The 22,598-nt window shown below is 42.7% G+C and overlaps 1 protein-coding gene across 6 annotated transcripts in view; it reads right to left on the bottom strand.

The window, feature by feature from the left end:
* PCDH9 (protocadherin 9) overlaps positions 1-22,598 on the bottom strand; it is an 886,411-nt gene that overhangs the window by 632,677 nt on the left and 231,136 nt on the right. The gene's annotated exons all lie outside the window — the stretch shown is intronic.

The following is a 22,598-nucleotide window of genomic DNA, read 5'->3' as shown; positions in this document are numbered from 1 at the left end:
TTGGTTGTGGCAGAGAAAAAAGGGAAAAGAGGGGGTTGGGAAAATTAATTGAACCCAGCCTCCAAAGTAAGTTTGTCCTCTTCCTGATGGCAGAGAAAAGGCTCTCCATACAACACCAGATTTTAAAATGACTCCTTCTTGTATTACTCTGTGATGATTTGGGGAATTTGTCTGTATAATTTATGAATTCTGACTGATATTATGAAGTTGTTACTATGAAAACTGCTCTATCTTTTAATATCTCCATGTAAATATAGAATGCATCATGGGCAGACAAGACCAGTATCATGTACCCATCAGACTAGGGACAATGGAGAGTAGTTAAGTTTAACCATTCTATGGTGGCTGCACAATGGATACACTAAAGAGGCTGGCTAAAGCAAGGTGAACCATTTTTCTCCAGCCATAGACCAGGGGCTGTCTTTTGGAGAGTGCAACATTCTCAAACAAGACAGACACAGAGGAGGCAGAGCAGGGGGTTAAAAAGGACTCATGGGGGAAGGCTTTAGAGAGAAAGGCAGGAAGTTTTGGGCAAGAAATGGACATGATTTCATAACAGGGGAGGGCCCAGTTTAGCTGCAGGACCAACCAACATCAGAAGAAGCAAGCTGAAAGAGTGAGCTAGAGGGTCCATAGACCAGAAATCAAGAGTTGCAGCAGAAGGATCCAGGAGACCCCCATGGTACAATGACCCCAGCCCAAGTAATGCTCCAGAGTGGTGAGGAAACTGAGGCAGGGAAATATATGTAGGGTTTATTACTTTTTATAGACCTGTTATTTCTCATGCTATTAAGGAATGAGCAATAGTGTTTTAGAATCATGTGCAAAGTCTGTATGTGTGTTATATGTTATACCTGTCATGTGCCCCCGAAGAGTTAACCTGTGAACCCAGAGCACCCACAAAGCTGGAATTCTGGAAGAGAGGGTGTCTAAGCTACGTAGAAAGCGACAAAGAGTCCTGTGGCCCCTTATAGACTAACAGATGTATTGGAGCATAAGCTTTCGTCGGTATTCATGCGTCTGACAAAGTGGGTATAAACCCACAAAAGCTTATGCTCCAATACGTCTGTTAGTCTATAAGGTGCCACAGGACTCTTTGTCGCTTTTTACAGATCCAGACTAATATGGCTACACCTCAGATACTAGTCTACGTAGGAGTCTGAGGAGTCATCTGGACCACATCTCAACTCTCAGGACGGAATGCTAGACAGATGATCTGCCCCCCAAAAGTATGCCTAGAGACCACAACCCAGGGGCAGTGCTTGGACTCTGTTCAGACACTGTAGGCTTAAAGCACAAGGATCCCCTCACAGCAGTCTGATGAGTTCAAAAGAAGGAGTTTAACTAGATCAGTGATACATACAATATATAGTACAACATTTGCACATTTTCTCTTTCTGCTTCACTACATAGTGTAACAGGCACCAGGAGCTGGTTTCACTGGCTACGATTTAATATTTACAAATATGGCTGTAATATGTAATAGTTATTTACATATTTACATTTTATTTATTAGAGAAGCATCTACAGACCTCCAATGAGATTTTTGGCCAAATTGATCTAGTTGCTATATAAAACACCTGTTAAAAGCCATGCCCTGCTTCCAAAACTTACAGTCTAAATGACAAGATGAACAAGGGATGGATTAAAATGTATAATTATGCCAATATTATTGATGCAGAACTGACACAGAGAAATTAAGTGACTTGCCCAAGATCACTGAGTAAGTCTGAGAGTCAGAGATTGAACCCAGATCTTCTGAGTTATAGTTAACAACTCCATTCTATTTATCATATACAACATGATTTAGCACCTAATAATTTATATTATAAAAATATACACTAGATGATCTTCTAGAAATACACAATATACAAAATATGCAGATAAAAATCAGGACAATAAGAAAAGATTTTACATACAAATCATGAGCATGCATCAAATTTTCTGCTCACCTCAGATAATTATATGTTTCAAGAGATGAGATGCTTGATACAGATACTTTACCACAGTAAAACCTGCCATTAAATATTCATATAGCTAAAGCACTATTCAAAGACTCTCAATTGCTTACTCAAAGACAAGATGTGAACACCTGTAGGGAGCGGTAGATGTGGGTGTTACTAGAGAAGGGGGACAGGATCCGGAGATTCACAAAAGTATTAAATATAAGACTATTATGTTGGGTTCATAATTGGGCTGAGGAAGCACTTCCCTTTCACAGTGCTCTGGGCAGATGCATGCTTACCCACTGTCACCCAGAGTACCCAGAGGGATGGGATGGTTTACTCTCCCCTTAGGTAAAGGAAGCAATTGGAAAGGTCATCATCACTGTGACATTGTCAACGTGTGATTATCTGATAGTCCTAGATACCTTAGTTTTTTTCCCTCATGGACCTCCTGCTATTAGCAGCATGTGTGTTTGATTCTGAATCTCATTTCATAACAACGCACGAGTAGCTGAACTTCAGCACAAGAGGATCAGCCATCACCCCTGCCTGAGTCATCATCCTTCATGTTCCCTAGACCAGTGGTTCTCAAACTAGGGCCACCGCTTGTTCAGGGAACCCCTGGTGGGCCGGGCCAGTTTGTTTACCTGCTGCGTCTGCAGGTTCAGCTGATCCCGGCTCCTACTGGCCGCAGTCCGCCGCTCCAGGCCAACGGGGGTGGCAGGAAGCGGCACGGGCTGAGGGACATGCTGGCTGCCCTTCTTGCACCCCCCATGGGCCTGGAGCAGTGAACCACAGCCAGTGGGAGCCACTATCGGCTGAACCTGCGGACGCGGCAGATAAACAAACCGGCCCGGCCCGCCAGGGGCTTTCCCTGAACAAGCGGCGGCCCTAGTTTGAGAACCACTGGCCTAGACCCCCATTTCTTTTGTGGTGAGGCATCCCTCCAGATGGACCTGCGGATATAAATTGTGTTGAGCTTTGCGCACCCTGCCAACAAAGACCTAAATCAACAGACTAATGATATTTACTCTTGATTTACCACTGCTTGGATGTCCTCATCAAAATAAAAATGTGTATCTTTCTCACTGTGCCTTAAAAAAAGTAATTTGCCTTCAATACATAAGGCAAATATTAATATATCAAGGGAAAATTGTGCAAATCTAATTCAGATCTATTCTAATTCAGATCTATTAAGAGTTTGCTATCCTGGCCATGCCACTAATGATCTTGTGTGATTGCAGGACTTTGCAAACAATATTTCCAAGTGAATGTACATTAAATCAATTAATGGAAAGGCCTGTTTCAGTATCTACAACAACCCCTGCTGGATGCTCTAGAACTAAGTCTTGATTTTCTTGCTGTTCCTCAAAACATACAAGATTCGAATACCATGAGCTCCGCCATTACTTGTGGCTGGAAACCGCTCATCAATGAGGGTTTTTGCAATAGATCATCCTGAGTATTTAAAACAGATTTCCCCCCATCACTATTCTCAATGATAGTGATATAGGAAAGGAAAGAGAGGTATAAGTATAAGTGATGTTGTCACTGAAAGGGGTTATAATGAATTAATAAAGTTCAGTGTATAAGCAAGAGGATAACGTTAAAAGGCAGGTGCTTTTATCAGCTCACACATGAACGGGCAACTACAGATGTGGGAAGAAGCTTTTTCTCAAAGTTTATTTGAAGAAACTTTTAAGGCATTTTAAAGACTGTGAGCCAAACTCTTTGCTAGTTCAAATGGGTGACACTCCATTGAAGTCAATGGAGAGCATCTCGTACAGAATTTGGCCTTCTACTTTCCATGAATATTTGCACCCTACCGAACATGAAGGATGTTAAAGTTTACTAAAGAATCTATTTCTACCATTGACTCAAATTAGATAAAGAGAGACCAAGAACCCAGTGCAGCTTATTGCATATGGCTTCTTTTTCATGGAAAAAAAATAGGTACCTGAATGAATGAATGCATGGTTTATGCTCTTCTCTTTCAGTCCTTGTAGCTGCAAAGGCAGAACAAATAAATGACAAGATGTTTTCACTGTTTCAGTGCAAAGCAGAAGGGGGGAAAACCTTTTTTTGGTATATTCATCAGTTTGAATGAAATGCTGCACACTATTTATGAGATGTGTGAGAAACAATCCATTGTGCAAAACAACGATAGTCAATCCTAGCCATAAATCCTCTGCTGGTCGATAACCACTATACCCCATTCCCTTAGCCGTGAAACTGACCTGACAGAGCCATAAATTCACATAGTGCCCATTTTTCACAGACTAGCTCCCCCACAGAAAGTCTGCTGCGTACCAGCGATGACATTGGTGTAAACATTTACCAATTTATTAATATGCACTGACTACTTTTCAGCTTCTTGCTGAAGAGCAGCAAGATGACAATGATAATACAACTGGGACATCCAAAATCCAGACCAAATGAAGAGGTCTTAGGGATCGTAATGTGGTAGTTTCATTTCACATCCTAGTGCTACACACTGGAGCTGAGAAATATGGGTCATTTTGCACAAAAAATTCTACTAAACCAGAATGCATCGGTTCAAGCTAGTAAGGAAAATGTCTCTGGTTACTGGTTTCATTCTGGGAGCTGCCCAAAGAACTCAGTCACTGAAAATCTTATTAACATCTGGCATGAACCCAAAATCCTTCCAAAGAGCCCAAGTAATAATTAGTGCTTTTTCAATGAATTACCCCTTTTGGGGCCAGTGCTCTAATGGGTTTTAGTGCCTGCAAATTGGTGCTAAGATTTGTTCTGTTGCATTAACGTGCACAGAGTGTTAAGGTATTTATTTGTAATGATTCTGTTCCAGTCAGAAAGCCTGACTTGATTGTTAATGATACGTGAGGCTTTCAAGATTAGGAAGAAGGGAGGGGGAAACAAGATGCAAGGTGTGGCATAGTCTGCTACACAGGTTGTCAGTTACTGGAATGAAAATCTTCACTTAATTCCATTGATAGCAGTATGCAAGTTTTAGAATAGGCATTTACATTTTCTAAACAATGATTTTACAAGCTAACACAATCTATCAATTTATTTTTTGTTGGTTTTTGCTGTTGTCTTGTTTTTTAAATTACCATCTATTCAAAAAGTGATTATTTAACAAATAATTCCAAAGAAACTTGTCCTTTCCTTCCATTGTTCTAGTGCCAAGTGCTATTATAGTTTTGATCCAGTAGCACAAAGAATAAAACAATACTGCATTATTTTCCTTCTATACCAATCCAGAGATCAGTGGCAGGATCAGTAGTGTTATTGCACTGCTGCTTAACAGCTTTTGCTGTTGATACATTAATTGGTTTATTGACTACTTTAAAGATTGAGAACCTCAGATTCATCCCAATGTGACTCTGTTGTGAACTTGCCCAAAGAATCACCAGGCTCAATAACCTATGGCAGGGATCGGCAACCTTTGGCACGTGGCTCGCCAGGGTAAGCACCCTGTCGGGCCGGGCCAGTTTGTTTACCGGCCGCGTCCGCAGGTTCGGCCAATCGCGGGTCCCACTGGCCGCGGGTCACAGTCCCAGCCCAATGGGGGCTGCGGGAAGTGGTGCGGGCCGAGGGATGGGCTGGCTGCCACTTCCCGCCGCCCCCATTGGCCTGGAGCGGCGAACCACGGCCAGTGGAAGCTGCGATTGGCCGAACCTGCGGACGCGGCAGGTAAACAAACTGGCGCGGCCTGCCAGGGTGCTTACCCTGGCAAGCCACGTGCCAAAGGTTGCCAATCCCTGACCTATGGTGTATGCATTAGCGCTGTAATAGATTTATGTAATGAAAAAGCAACACTCATGGGTAATCCTTACCCACTCAAGCAGTGCTGTAGTGTCTTGTAAAAAACTGCTTATATAGGACCATATTCTGCCACCCTTAATCAAGTTGAGAAGAATCGTACTGCATGAATAGGTATGCTACTTGATGTGAGTAAAATGTGAGAAAGTGGCCCATAATGATTATTCATATGTAAGACTGGTCAAGAAATTTCCCACAGAACAGTTTTCCATTGGAAAATGCTGATTAGATGGAACAAAAATGTTCTTTAGGAATGTGTTGATTCCATCAAAACTTTCAGTGGAAATCGGGCAGGCTGGACAACCAAACTGCCTGCCTGGTTTCCTGAAAGAACCAGTTGGTTGGTGGGTGGGCTGGCAGGAAGCCAGGATCTCTGGGGCTGCTCAGATGGTCCTGAAATGTTTCAAAATTTCCATTTTGCAGTAAAATTCACAATTCTGACTTTTTGTTCCAATTTGGAATTGAAAAAAAAAACAAAACCCTGAAATTGCAGAATTTTCCGTGGAACAGAAATTCTAATTGCCACACAATTCTATTCACCTGACAGTGAAGGTTTAAGGATTGGGCCCTGGATATTCTATCAGTGATCACACACACACATATATATATATTGTAAGATTACATACACACACACACGCATACCTAATGCACTAAAGCTTGTGTGTGTGTGTGTGTGAGAGAGAGAGAGATTTATACACAGATCTTAGCATTTCCTGTGGAACAGTCAAGCTATCATGGTTGGGACCTATAAATAGGATACATTTCACATATCAAGACTGTTAACATTTACAAGGCATTAAGTTACATAATTCACAGTAGAAGTTATCTGATGTCTGTAAATAGAATATGAGAAAGCAATGTTGAGTAAACAAAAGCACTACAAAGTAAGTAGAAAAACAACTAATCATAACAAGAGGATTTGCACTCAGTTGATGTTGCACAAGATAAAAAGGGTTCAGGTTTCAGGATTGAAATAAAACATTGAAAACAGGTCAAGTGACTTAGTGACTCTGCGGCTGACTTCGTATCAAACCCAATTCTAAACAGAGTGAATGAGCATCATTCAGTAAATGACTGGAAAAGGCTTTAAAGCCATGGATCTCAGGCTCAGTAACCTGTGAACAGCCTTGAGCAGAACATGCATTATGGGAGGTGTCATCACAAAAGGTTCCTTCCATGGCCCAAATTTCACAAATTAAAAAATAACTAAATAAAAAAATCTGTATAAAAGCCCCTATTGTCACTAATTACTGAGTTTCCATATCCAAATACAGCTATCTTTGCAAGAGGAAAATTGTTTAAAACAAACAAACAAAACAACAAACCATGTATGCAATGTTTTAGAGTAGCAGCCGTGTTAGTCTGTAGCCGCAAAAAGAACAGAAGTACTTGTGGCACCTTAGAGACTAACAAATTTATTTGAGCATAAGCTTTCATGGAATAGTCCATTCTATGCATCCGAAGAAGTGGACTGTAGCCCACAAAAGCTTATGCTCAAATAAATTTGTTAGTCTCTAACGTGCCACAAGTACTCCTGTTCTTTTCATGTATGCAATGAAAGTTCTGATTAAAAAAAAAAGAACCCTTACTTTCTGCTGTAAAACCAGATCAATATTCAGTGTAACCTATAAAAAAGCTTGAAACCCTCAAGTAAATTTCAGGTCATGTCCTGCCATTGTAGTACAACTGGAGCAGCCATTGAAGTCAACTGGGATTTTTGTAAAAAATTGTCAGGAATCAGATTTGTCCTTCATTTATTATGGTTTGACCTTAAAAAGTGAATGGTTATGTACCAGTCCTGTGCCAGTGTTTCCAAAGTGAAAAGAACTTCTTGTTCTCAACTCAGGATTGACTTTCATCACAGCAAGTCTATGTGTTCCATGACATTCAGGAATTGACCCTCTCATAATGTATGAAGGACGAGTATCATAGGAAGTATTTAAATAGACAGAACATACCTACTTACTATCCTTTCAATTATCAAACAAGCATCTAGTTCACTTATTAGTAAGGCAGAAATGTTGGAACGGTGATTGAAATATCTTTCTTTGAAATCAAATAGGTTGTTTCATAAACCTTTTACACTAGTCATCAACTTAAGTGTGAAGGGGTGTATTTGTCTTTTAAAGATTGCCCAAGGAAAAGGTCATTGCTGAGGAAATATTTGAAATCAGAGAGAATAATTGTCTCATTTCAGTTTTAATACAAATACAAAAAAAGGTCTATTTTTGAAGCATTATAATGAGGAGGAAGTGTTTGCCACACAGATCTCAGTATAATCCCTGGGAATTCCTGGCATAAACACCTACATCGTGCTTTAGGAATGTATTTTCAATACCGCTCACCCCTCTTTGCTGTCAGGTAGCGAGTAAAGGAGTGTTTACCCATTGGCATGAGCTGATTCTGGCACACATGGAATCTCTAGCAATACTGCCATTGGCGACAATGTTTCCCAATTCTCAATATATTCCCTTGACCATCATTTATCCAAGGTTCCCTTTAGGGCCCTGGCCCAAATTGCTTCTTTTAAAGGTGATGAAGTAAGAGTGACTAGCCTTGATGTCTGGCTCCAATCAAGTAAACCCGGGTTAGAAGTCTCACATTCTGAACATCCTCACAGCCATCACTCAGGTCCAGCCACCCATAGAAATAGTGGTAAGGCCCAGAATTGTGTAGCCTGGCCATCTGGGATTTTGCTTATCTTTGCGTACAGGGGTCTTTCACAAGTCCCATATGACCAATTTCTCTTCTTTGAAACTGAGTTAATCTATGTATCCTCCATTTTGATTGTTCTTAAGCCAGATGCTTACATATCATATGATGTGGTCACTTTGGGGCAATTTTGATACTTCATAAGAAGATGTTATAAGTCACTCTCTTATTCAGAACTCAGGGACCACAGGATTAGATTCAAGGAGGTCAAGGAGGAATTTCCTGATTGGGTTTTGTTACTACTTTTTTTTTTTTTAAACATAATTTGATGTTTCATGGTTGGTTTTGTCTCATCACAAATTCTACCATTCTCACAATCCAGATTGCTCACTTTTATATTTCTAGTGCAGTGCAGCGTGCGTGTTGTTTGGCCTGTTGAGTGGCCCTTGCAAATAAAGCAAAGTGCAGTTGAATCAAATGACAAGGCCTTTCTGTACACACATGGTTTTGGGATATGTATCAAATGAACTGCTGGCATTTGAGGAGATAGGGGACACGCTGTGTGAAAAGATCAACATAGCAGACCAAGCTATTGTTTGGTCATGTGCAAACCAGTCCGCAGATGCAAACCAGAGGATGTGAAGACTCCCCCCAGCAGACTGAAGACCAAAACAGTTCCTAGATTTCCATAACTGTGCACCTTTCCAACAGCAGTTTGACCCCACACCATGTGTCTATCAACCTGGTGCTGGGCAATGTCCCAAAAATAATATTAGAATGTTTATTAATATATACCATTTCCCCCTGAATTAAATACCATAGCTAGTACAGTAAATAGATTCCAGCACTCTGCTTTCATTGTTTAAATGGTGTTTTCCCAAATGTGAGCTGTTTAAGAAATTGTCTTCAATTTATTTCCCCAACTAACTTTATCAAGTAATGAATACAACTTTCTCATAATGGAAATAGCTCTTTATGAAATTACCCCATGTCCCTATGAAGTCCCATTCATAATGCCACTTTACCAGATAGACTCTCCTCTAAGTATCTGCGCTGAGCCACACTTCTTAGGAATAATGAGCTAACAACCCAATGTACTTGTACGTTATTTTAGATACCTAATTTTTTGTTAGAATTTATTTTCTCACTTCATGTGACAGAGTGTCTAATCTGCTAAGCTCTTGACATACCAGCAACTGCCACATTCTTTTTCCTAAGACTCTCACAGCATATTAAAGGAGGAAAAAAAGCCAGGAAATGAAATAGTGGCATGATGAACAAGTTTATAGTAGAAACATTAATGTTAGTACTGTTTTAGCCTCCAGGTTGGAATAGTTGAAAGCTACTTCTTTGCAGGATATCCACTGCTTTCCCTAGGAGGCATAGACATAGCTTCCCAGAGTAATATACCTCAAAGAAAGGTTGGAAGCAATTACATTTCAAAACAGCTAAGTTAAATAAATAAACAACTTTCATTCGTGACATGCTGCATTCAACCTGGGAGAAAAAAAAATTGGGGGGGAAGGCAAAAAGGTTGATATATTTTATTAGCCTGCCACAACAGTGCAACTTATGTATATATTGTGTTAAAGAGAGTTGATGGTACCTTAACTGAATTTGATAAATGTCTGGTAAAGAGACCCTGGAGGTTTTGAAGGCTGGCCAGGGGAAAAAAAATCTAGATATATAATGGAAGATTTCCCAACAAATTCTATTCTATTCTTCTCCTGAGATAGAAAAATCTTGATACTTTAAAACAAGATCAAGCAAGCTTAGGAAACGAACATCAAATGATTATGTCCATAAAATTCTCTCTATCAGTGAGACAGCAGGCACTGTATTCTGGAATATACTACGAGAAACACACATGCATGTGTAAGCTATTGTAGGGAACTTTCCTGGCTTATACACTACCCTGTTTAAATGGGCTAGTAAAAGGATCTGAGTCCTTGCTCCCACTTCCTTTACCCAGAGGCCTGCCTGACCTCAGAGTCCTTGCAACCCCAACAAGGCTGGGCCAAGGATTCCTGAAGGGCTCGACCCCCAACCTCGTTGTGGTCACTTAGGGCAGGGACTAGGGTGTCCCCACTCCAGTGTGCTCTCTCTTCACTGGATGCTTCACTGACCCACTCATCATTACATACAGTTCAAAGCAAATACAATTTATTAAGCAGCAATTTAAAAAAAAATAAGGAAAAAATGGGAAAAGTTAAAGGAAAACACATAATCCCGCTCTGTAGCAGGGTGACATCACAACCAGCATCTCTGGAATGTAAGGGAAGTTCACAGCCTGTTCCTCACATGTCCCAGGCCTCCTTTTCAGGCCCTGGCTGTGCTGCAGGGATGCTGTGAGTTGGACACTTGCTCTGGTGGTGGCCACACGCCCTCAGGCATTAGGTGGCAGGACCCTTCTTCTCATCATTGCCCCCGCCCCGTCAGGGATCCCCCTCCAAGTCTGACCTGCAAGGCCTCTTGGCTGGGGGCATCTCCCTGCACTAGGCCCGTGACCCAGGGTCCTCCTCACTCTCCTCTGCTCCTTCTCAGCTCTCCTCAGCTGGTCCCTGCACCCAGCTCCCAACTGCTCCAAACCCAGCTCCAGCTCCACTCTGACTCAGCTGCAGCTTCACTCTGCCTCGGCACGGCTGCTGCTGCTGCTCTGCCTAGGGTTACCATATTTCAGCAGGCAAAAAAGAGGACGGGAGGAGCCCCACCCTAGCCCCACCCCCATCCTGCCCTAGCCCCGCCCCTACCCCTTCCACTCCCTCCCACTTCCCACCCCCCTCAGAATCCCCAACCCTCCCCCCGCTCCTTGTCCCCTGACTGTCCCCTCCTGAAACCCTCCCCCCATCCTAACTGGCCCCCTAGTATTCTACCTGTACCCTGACTGCCCCAACCCTTATCCACACCCCCACCCCCAGACAGACCTCTGGGATTCCCACGCCCCATCCAACCAGTCCCCACCCCCTGACAGCCCCCCCACAACCCTCCAACCCCCCCCCCCCGCTCCTTGTCCCCTGACTACCCCTCCTGGGACCCCTGCTCCTAACTGCCCTCCAGAACCCCACCCCCTACCTAAGCATCCCTGTTCCTTTTCCCCTAACTGCCCCCTACCTGTACCTTGACTGCCCAAAACCTTATCCAGAAACCCCCCCTCCGTCTCTTGACTGTCCCCTCTAGAACCTTCCTGCCCCTTCTCCGACCCCCTGGCCTCCTTACTGTGCCGCTCGTCCCGGCAGGCTGGGCAGCAGGGGAGGAAGAGAGGGGGAGGAGCTCCAGACTGCCGGAGGCGATCTGCGAATGCAGGGAGTGAGGGTGTGATTTCAGCTGCAGGGGAGAGGAGAAAGGGCTCTCTCTGGCTGTCGGAGCCCCATGTAAGTGGCACCATCCGGCCGGCTGCCCTGTTAACCGTGCGCGCTCTGCATGGGGGGGAAGTCCAGGCATTTACAAATTCCCCCCGGATGCTATTTTTAGCTCAAAAAGCCAGACATGTCCAGGGGAATCCGGATGAATGGTAACCCTAGCTCTGCCTCCAGCTCCTGGGCTGCTTCTCTGGCCCCTCTGGCTCCGGTTGCTGCAGCTCTCCTCCCAGCACAGGTCTGCTCTGTGGGCTGCTTCTATGACTCTGCTCCCAGGTCTGACCTGCTTCCTGGGCTCCTTTTCTGGCCCCTCTGGCTGGCATGGCTCTGCTCCCCAGCTCAGCTTGAGTCCCTGCTCTCTCCTTAGCTTGGCCCCACCCTCTCTGACCCAGGCAATTCTAGCTCACACAGAGGACGGGACCCCCCTGGCCTCCTGACTCCCTGATTAGCCTGCCCGCCCAGTCAGTCAGGATGACCTGGAGCACTGGCCTCTCCCCATTGTTTCTGGGGACTGTCAGTCTCAGGGTCCTGATTTCCCATCAACCCTTCCCCTTTCTTTTGGTACTGGGAGCTAGCCAACCAAAACACTCCTATTGAGTTTTAGTAAGGGGACAACAGTGCATGCACATGCATGCACACATACACACACACTCACCCTGCCCTTTAGTAACCACGCTAAACAAGTGGAAGGCTCGCAGGAAAATAATAATAAACATAGAAGATTCAAAGTTTCAGATGATTTCATAATTCAAAGACACTTCAATGTCAATCAAATGTAATGTTTTCAGCGTTTACTCTGTATTTTGGAAAGCAGGATGCCCATCTAACTACTTTCAAGTATGGCCCTCTCTGTAAAGGAACTTTGTAAAAATGGCATAGTGCAGTTCCATATTGGCTGCCCATCAAAATTTGCTCAGCTTATCTTCCAGCACTCTAGTCTCAGCATGCTATTTAAAAGCCAAGCAGTTGCCTTTCTAGCTCATGCACGACCACCAGGAATACAGATTCTGCAGGCCAAATGCTCTTCTCAGTTGCACCTGTGAAATCATATTGCTTTCAGTGGGGTTGCATGGGTGTAACTGAAGACTTAATTTGAAGACAGTGGGTTGAACAGTCTTGAAAATGGGATTTGGCTAACAATTCTTTTGATGATGCACGAGCCACAAAAGAGTCCTATTTACTCTCCCATAGCTGCATTGGTTCTGCAGGGCTGACAGTTGCATTAAGGAATAAAAACTACCTGGCCCGGCCTGGTGCATACGAAACTGTCATTTTTACCCAGTCGATTTCCAGAGTAGAGCTGTGCTTTAAGTATGAGTCTTCTTAGCCCAGCACTTTCCCTTCCTCAAGTAACAAATGACAGGAATATGCACATTTTCCTTCCTTCATATTCAATTTTAAACTTGCTTTCATATACCAACTCTCATCCCTTCCCTTTCAGCATCCAGGTCTGAACATTCCTATGAACATCCAAACCAATGGAACCTTGGTATACTTTTTCAGTTGTAAGTCTCCTTTAGGATTTGCTACTGGGCCAATTTCTAAGCTACTGACTTCAGGTTAGGTATGCCAATTTACATCAGCTGAGGAGCTGGTCTATTGCCTATTATTCCTGTAATCCAGTCTATTTTAAAATTATTTTTACTTCAACCCACCTATTATAAATCTTATGTGGATCACAGTTCAGATAATCCTTTCTTATTTATTTTCCAAGAGACATTGCCCTGAAATCTGTCCACGGTCCATAAATGATTGATATATCTGACTGAATCAAGACTGAGCTGGTAACTATCAGCAGGTGCAAACTCAATATTGCAAGACCAATCCATTAGTATCTAAACACTATTAATAGAGTTGAGAGGATGAAGCACATTTTTTTCCATTCCAGGGGACAAGAAGCTGTCCACTTCTAGAAAAAAAGGTATCTCACATCCAGTAAGGCCGGGAGAGACTCTGGTGAATATGTTCTCATCAGAATGAGCAACTCACCCCCAGACAGAGAGAAAGTTGGTGTCAGAAACTATTTTATCATCTTATTACAAGATATTATTGAAGCTAAGAGCTCAGTGAGATTCAAAAAAGGATTAAACATCCCCAGTAGCACTGGACAGAATACATTCTTTTCTATAGGGGGATATAAACTCTCATTCTTCAGTGGATAAGCCAACCATTAACTGATGGCTTAGAAAGAAACTTCTTCTGTGGGAAAGGTATTACATAATTGTCCATTTTGGAGTTCTCTGCACCTTCCACTGAAGGTTCTAGCATTCTCCACTGTTAGAGGAAAGGATACTGAATTAGGTGGAACACTATTCTGATGCAGTATGGCAATTTCTGTGTTCCTGTATAATAAGCCTGAAAAATCTGGGAACTCAGAAAGGAAACCTGAATTTCAAAGTTTCTTGTGCATCTTTATTTTCCCTTTTTAAAAAACTGATATCACTGTGCTATCATTAACATCTTGCTTTTGAGTGCCAAAATGTGGCATTTGAATGCTGAATTCAAACAGTCAAATTAAAAAAAAATGGGGTTCTGGCTTTCACATGTTCAGGCAGTTGAGCAGCATTAAAATGGAAAAAACAACTTAGTCGTATACATTTGAGAGAAGCAGTTTGCCATCTACTTAGAATAGGAAATAACTGTGGGACCTCACATAGTAGTTTGTTAACAAGGGCTGATTTTTAAACTGCAACTGATGTATTAAATAGAGGCTACTGTTGTATTTAAGGGGAAAATAAGATTCATACCCTAAAGAGTAGAGACACTAAATGAGGAGAGGGTGCGTCCTTAGGCTTGGATCCAAAAAGTAGTGAGGGAGAGTTTGTTTAATACTGTGACACAGGGTTACCATATTTCAGCAAGCAAAAAAGAGGATGGGAGGAGCCCCACCCTAGTCCCACCCCTGTCCTGCCCTAGCCCCGCCCCATCCTGCCCTAGCCCTGCCCCTGCCCCTCCCACTTCCCCCCTCAGAACCCCCAACCCTCCCCCCCGCTCTTTGTCCCCTGACTGCCCCCTCCTGAGACCCTCCCCCCAACCTAACTGGCCCCCTAGAACCCTACCTGTACCCTGACAGCCCCAACCCTTATCCACACCCCCACCCCCAGACAGACCCCTGGGACTCCCACGCCCCATCCAACCACTCTCCACCCTGACAGCCCCCCCCCAGAACTCCTAACCCATCTAAACCCCTCTGCTCCCTGTCCTCTGACTGCTCCGATCCCTCTCCCCACCCCTGCCACCTGACAGCCCCCCCGAACTCCCAAACACCCCCCCCCGCTCCTTGTCCCCTGACTGCCCCCTCCTGGGACCCCTGCTCCTAACTGCCCTCCAGAACTCCACCCTCTACCTAAGCCTCCCTGCTCCTTGTCCCCTAACTGCCCCTCCTAAGACCCCCCCCCCAAATGCCCCCCAGGACCCTACCCCCTACCTGTACCCTGACTGCTCAAAACCTTATCCACACCACCACCCCCAGAAAGCCCCCCCCCGAACTCCCAACCCCCCTCCCCGTCTCTTAACTGCCCCCTCCAGAACCTCCCTGCCCCTTCTCCGACCCGCTGGCCCCCTTGTTGTTGGCCTTCGCCTAAGGTCTCTGTGAACTTGCTCAGGAACGGCCTAAGCCGTTCGTTCCGGCATGCTGGGCAGCAGTGGGGGAGGAGCTCCAGACTGCCGGAGGCGATCTGCGAATGCAGGGAGGGAGGGAGTGATCTCTGCTGCAGGGGAGAGGAGGAGGGGCTCTCTCTGGCTGTCAGAGCCCCATGTAAATGGCACCATCTGGCCGGCTGCCCTGTTAGCCTCGCGCGCTCTGCATGCGGGGGTGGGAAGTCCAGACATTTACAAATTCCCCCCGGACGCTATTTTTAGCTCAAAAAGCCAGACATGTCCGGGGGAATCCGGACGAATGGTAACCCTACTGTGACAGATCACCATAAAGGAAGATTTTTATTCAGTAGCAGCAAAGGTTTTCCTCATTCAAAACTGTATCTGTTTGTACAGCAAAGTGGAAGAAATGAGATTAGTTGTCACTTCAAGATTCCTTGAAAACCAGGGTGTATTGAACTAAGTGGCTCTGAGATAGAGTGAGAGAACAGTAAATGAATAGCAGTTGATTGTACATATGAGATTCATGTTAATGAAATGGGAGTGGGAATCCACTGAGGACACAGTTTAAAACCACATCTCTGGCCATGTGGATTTCTATGAAATGTTTTTCATTAGGATTCCAACTTCTATAATGCAGCCTCTTACTCACACTGTATTCAATTCTTGGCCCTTTCAAATCCCTCCTGTCCTGCAAGGTAAAATATATTGAACAACTTGGGGTTCTTTAAAAAAGGTCCCTCCTCTCTTCCTGCAGGACAGTGGAAATTTTAAAAGGTCCAGGTGTCATGCAAACTTAGGCACATTCTGCATGCCTGTAGTATTAGAATTAAACTCTTGAACAGAATAAAGGAGAAAACCATGCATTTGTATGCTCTCCCATTTACTTATATAAAATTGGATCGGTCTAGTATTTTAAGTAGGATATAACTTAATAAATTTGCCTTCGGTTTCTGGAAAAGAGACTAGATACTGTATGTTCAAATTCACTTCTAAATATTTATAGTTTGATAGGTTTACTGCAGTAATTCTTTCTTTGCACTTATTGTATGTCAAAGACAAATTTTAATAGCGCATCTATGGTGAACACTCTTATAGGAAGACTTTAGAAACCAGGGCTCAATTCTTCACTGTCATTCTTCTTGTGTAATATTACTACCAAGGTCTTATATAACACTTTTCATGAATAGCTCTCAAAGCACTTTACAAAGGAGGTCAGTATCATGATCCACATTTTACAAATGGGGAAACTGAGGCATAGAGAACTGAGAAGAGAAGTGACTTGCCCAAGGTCAACAAACAGACCGGTGGCAGAGCAAGAAATAGATCCTAGGTCTTCCAAGTCCCAGACCAGTGCTCTATCCATTGCATAGTCATTTATGCCTGTGCAAAGAGTCCGTTAAGAGGATCACTGCCAAAATGGAACGATAGTGTTTTATGCCTACTTTGCACAGGCAGAAATGCCTGGACACACATGGTGAAAAGCAGTGGAAAACAGTAAGGGATATACACTGTAGCTTCCTCCTTTATTAACTCTCTTAATGATATTATCCCTGACTATCAGGAACTCTAATGGGACCATAACCATTTGTTTTAAATGCCAAGTTAACGCTTGTTTAGCAACAGAATCCCTCTTCATAGATGTGATTTTCTAGATTCCTAATAGTAACTGACATGCCTGGATTTTTTGTTTGTTTGTTTGTTTGTTTGTTATTTTGCATTTTGAATGTGTGGCAAAGCTCTATGAAAGAGGCTGCCTCCACAAGCAGAGCTGTATGTTTCTTTTTAAAAAAAGGGTGAACAGCATTGTGATAACAAGTGTGGGAAGATCAAAATGCAATTTCTTTTTATTATTCCTATTATTACATTCCTCTACACAATTGCAACCTCTTCAGAGACGTCATCTGCAATATAATATTGATTTATTATGCCACTTGATACACTTGACATGTCTGCAGATTAAAGATTTAAATTAATATGACAAGTGAAACACTAAGAAATTCAACAAATCACCAGATAGGCCTATCCACACAGGGTACACTTTAAGGTATGAAAAGCCCAAAAGTAGCAGCAGAGGCCTAGGCTAGATTTAATGTCCTTGATTGATCTTGGGTTCTTTGAGCATAAATTCATTATTCTATTATTAACTATTATAATTACTGATATTTATAAGGAATTTGTAAAACTTCCAGACTGGGTATAAATGTTGCAATCCATTTATTGAACATGCCAGCAATGAAAAATTTATTATTAAACAACTGCCTGAGGAAAACATCAGTGGCCTTGTCACCTAGGCGCAAGACTGATAACATGTCATGTTCTTAACAGGAGGGCCCAATGCCTCTCAAATTTAAACCTTGAAAGGGTAATACTGAGCATGTCACAGCATAAGTCACATTTTTAATTTAAATGTTTTATTAAATGTTAGATAGAATAAATTCATCCAGGCCTCACAGACTCTGTCTTAATAAATGAGTTGGCACTCTTTAAGATGTAATGAATGGTCACAACTTCTCAAGGGCATCAGAAACCCTGAAGCATAAGACACCAGTAAATACAAAAGGCAAAGGCAGCATGGACAGTGATATATTCACAAGCACCATGGGTGAGCAGACACTTTCAAAATGCTGAGGCTAACAAAACAAGGGCAGTGAACTCCCAGTATGGGAAAAACACCTGCCATAAGAAGCTATGCTTGAGTATTGTTGCGTGAAAGTGTCCACTACTGAGAAAACGGAAAAGGGGGCAAGTTTATCACCCTGCTGCTGCTATATTTCAGACTATGTTTATGAATTTTTAAGCACACAAAGCATGTTTAATATATTTATTTTGCTCCCGTCTTTAATTTTTTAAACTTTGTTTTCTACTTTGAGCACAAAAGGCAGGCTGACAGTCCTGTTCCATCATTCTCTCCCTTCTCTATGCTTCTTTGTCGTACCTACACTACTTTGGCTTGTGTCCCCCTACAGAACTGATGTCCATATCAGTATATGACTTGGCTTCGGAAAGTCCCTCAATCAACCCCTCCCCCACCCCGCTTCTAATCCAGCCCCAACATTCTGAGAACACTGGGACCAATGTTGCCTTTAATTCTTTGGGCTTCTGTGAGGTACTGCAGCTTAGCACAACTGATGCAATACCAGGCTGTCATGGCACAGCTGAATCCTTCAATATATGTCTGCTGGGTTTAATTTAATTTATTTCAATAGGAACAGTATTGCTCCTTTAAAAAAACAGACTGTGTTACAACAGGCAGTGGACTTGATTTTTCCATTGAATAAACAAATATACTTAGCACTGTTTTGCCTAGAAAAGTAAAAATTTCAGAGTTCAATGCCCATCAATCTCCCATTTCCGCACATAACAGGCTGTAATACCAAATTTGCAAAAAAACTGACTTAAGATATGCTAAAATATTTTCTCTTGTAGTTTGTGCTTCTTGTTCATATATTGCTGATGTGTTTCTACTGCACTAATAAGAGCATGTTTAAAAGGAAAGATATTTCCAAAACTTTCTTTGAACATGGCAATATCCAGGATGTAAGAAAGTAAATGCCCAGGATGTAGGGTTGACAACTTTCTGATTGCAGAAAACTGAATACCCTTGCCCGAGCCCTGCCCCGCCCCACCACTTCTCCGAGGCCCTGCTCCCGCTCACTCCCTCCCCCTTCCCTCCGTCGCTCACTCTTCCCCACCCTCGCTCACTCGCTCATTTTCACCAGGCTGGGGCAGGGGGTTGGGGTGTTGGAGGGTGTGAGGGGTGCAGGCTCCAGGTGGCGCTTACCTCAGGCGGCTCCAGGTGGCGCTTACCTCAGGCAGCTCCTGGGAAACTGCCAGCATGACCCTCTGGCTCCTAGGCAGAGGTGCAGCTAGGCGGCTCTGCAGGCACCGCCCCTGCAGTTCCCATTGACCACAGTTCCTGGCCAATGGGAGCTGCAGAGCCAGTGCTCGGGGAAGAAGCAGTGAATGGAGGCCCCCGGCCACCCCTGCACTCAGGAGCCGGACATGCTAGCCGCTTCCGGGAACTGTGCGGAGCCAGCCACTGCGGCCAACTGGATTTTTATCGGCCCAGTCAGCTGTTGACCAGATGTTCGACCACCTGGCAACCCTACCAGGATGTGCACAATAAAAAAACAAGTGAGTAACAAAACAAAGCATATGAGTGTGATGAAATTCTGAGTGTAAGTCAATCCCAGGCACACTTCTGTATCTGATTCAAAGGAAGGAAGAAGTACTTTCTCCTTTAAAACAGTAAAATATTAGCAGAGGGAGGTGGCAGTGAATATGCGGTGGTGGAAAAACAAAACAGAAAGATATACTCCTTGCTAGTAAAAGTGATCAAAGAATCATATTGAGTAAGGCTGTACTCAATACTATCTCTATTTAGGTAATAAAGCCACAGTTTTTATGTAGTACATTATAACCTCAGAATGAGTAGTTTCTGATGAAAATTTTCTATCTATATGGTGATCTGATTCACTTCTTGGGTGCAAAAATGAAAGGCCCAAAATGTTCCCCTCTATTATCTGAGTATATAATAACTTTGGCAACAATGGGGTGATCCCAGGGTTACAGTGGTGCAACTGAGAACAGGATTTGCTCCAAAGGTTTTGAAACTGATAGAGGAGATACTTTATATGCAGGGTATGACTACAAAAGGATGAACTTATAAATGCTGTTTATTTCTTTATTATTATTTGTTAACCTTTTGTTATTATGTAAGCAGAAAAAATGCTTAAAAATATTAGCATCTCTTATGTAGCCCTCTTTCTTTCACTAGATTATTCTTATTATATTTGGTACTGAATCAGATTTTCTTTGGTACTAGGAAGAGTGAGGAGTTTACTCAGTTTAAATAGCAGTTACTTTGGTCATCCTTGTGAGAACTCAAGCAGGGGCTAGGCAATTTCATCTTCTCGAAGGGGAATCAATATCGGGCTTCTCTACTGCTTTGCACTTTGTGTAGTCATTTACATCCATGCAAAGTGGATGTAAAATATCACCAGTTGAGAATGGTAGCACTTTACACTATATGGCCCAGATGTAAATAACTATGAAAGGTACGAAGCAGTAGAGAACCAAACCCAATATCAGTTTTTAGAAAGGACTAAAGTACCTGCCCAGGACACATGCAAGTACCTGGTCATTTTTTTCAGAGACAGAAGGAATCACAATAGATAATACCTAATGATAGCAAGCCCTGCATATGAAATCAAAGATTACACTCCCTTCATCAGGAGCAGAAAGGAAAATACCTACTCTTGACGACAGTTGCTACCTGAACTACAAAAAGTTCTTTGTCTAATAAAAATCCCAAATTTTGAACATATGTAAAGAAAGTGGTACAGACAGCGATACTAAATGCAGCACAGTCCATGACCCTTCATTACCCCTCCGAAAGATGCTATGCACTCATTGAGCAGTAACAGTTGACAAAGTAAACTCCCTGCAGATCAATTGTTCTGAACTACCCTCAAAAATCTTACCAAAAAAAGGAACACAAAAAGATAGCACATCCAACACTGCTAGGGAACATAGACATTTTAGGGAAACTTCATGATCAACAGTATCAAAGGCTACAGACAGAGCTAATTAGCATGGACGCTTTATCTTCATACATCCCTGAGAGGGTATCATAAGCCAATATAGCTAGGGCAGTTGCTATCCCATGCCAGGAATGAAAACCTAATTTACTTGACAATGAAATTTGAGGACTCCACACATGAGAGCTGCCCTGCTCCAATCTATTCAGTCCTGTTTCCTCCTCCTCCCCCGCAAAAAGAGGGTTGAATACAGAGTGATCCCAAGATGGCCACTTTCCAGACTTCCTTAACCCAGCAATGGGAAACACTGAACCTGAACCAACAATGAGCCTCATACTTCCCTTGTGCTCTTCACCAACCAGAAAAACTGTGGAACTAACTCATAAACCCTCAATACCTCCAGATCTGCAGCGAGTGACTAAGGTCACACCCAGGCATAGGAGACAAAAGGTGGCTGCATTCAAATAAATGGAAGAACTCCTTTTGACTTCCATGGGATGAGGATTTCACCTTCAGCGTTTGCCCTCTCAGGATACAACTGTTTTCAAGGAGGCAGACAGCTCAGACTAGACCTGAGCAATTTTATTCAAACATAATATGACAGTTCTTTATTTTAGATATAGCTAGGCATACACAAAGGAGCTCCGGTTAGAAATTCCCTTTCCACCCATTATATGCTATGAAGACATCTGAAAAGATTTTAACTGTAAATTAAGTTTGTAGAGTGTCCTTTAGTAACCTTCAGTTTTGAAGATGAAAAATTGAGATTTCCCATCCACATGTACAGTGACTAATGACCCAATAAATTTGCAGACAGCTGGTTGCAGAATTCCTGAATTCTCTTAAAAAGGTGTCAAATAATCAAAATGAATTAAAAATAGAAGAGCCATAAATAGTGTATAAGAACTAATTCTCTAAGAATGCCACTGATTCCTCATGAATGAAAATGAGCCTGTTTACTATAATACCACCATTTGTAAGTAGAAATGGTTGTTTTATCGCTGAAAGTAAAAGCTTTCATAAATGAGTGGCCAAAATGTGTGTGTATTTTAAGTTCTCTCTAACTCATGCAAACCACATTACCATCCATGGAATGTCAGGAAAAAATTACAACACACTGTGTGACTTTGGGGACGTCACTTCATCTCTCTGGACCTCTATTTTCCCTCCCACTATCTTGTTTATTTTGCCCATAACCTCTTTGGAGCAGGAACTATCTCTTATGTGTTTGTATAGTGCTTAAAACTTGCCCCAATATCTGTTGGTGATGGTACTATTATAACAGTTAATAAATAATAATAAAAGTGTCCACACACATGCACAAGTATTTGTGAAGGTATCACACCAACAGTCTGGAGACAGATGCCTATTATGATGCTTCCCATCTTCGTGCACATAATGTGTCAAGTATGCCCATGTCACTTGCATCAAACAACTTCATTAACTCACTTCATTCAGTACCAAGACCAAAATGGACCTGTTTTTTAAATTTTTTTATTTATTTTTAAGTTCATTATGGAGTTATTCAGTATATTTCATAGACTTTGGCATACTATATTGCTCTCTTCACTCACTCCACTTGTCTAGCGCTTGACTCCTTTCTGTTTCTTCACAACAAATGTTTGTGTGAAAGACTTAACCTCTGCAGTTCCTGTTATCAGTAAGTCCTCCTGTAACAGGAACAGTCTGACTCATTGACT

This window comes from Trachemys scripta, chromosome 1, assembly GCF_013100865.1.
Source record: "Trachemys scripta elegans isolate TJP31775 chromosome 1, CAS_Tse_1.0, whole genome shotgun sequence".
In the NCBI taxonomy this organism is placed as follows: domain Eukaryota; kingdom Metazoa; phylum Chordata; order Testudines; family Emydidae; genus Trachemys; species Trachemys scripta.
The sequence above is the reverse complement of the archived record's forward strand: the minus strand, read 5'-3'. Positions and strand labels throughout refer to the sequence as shown.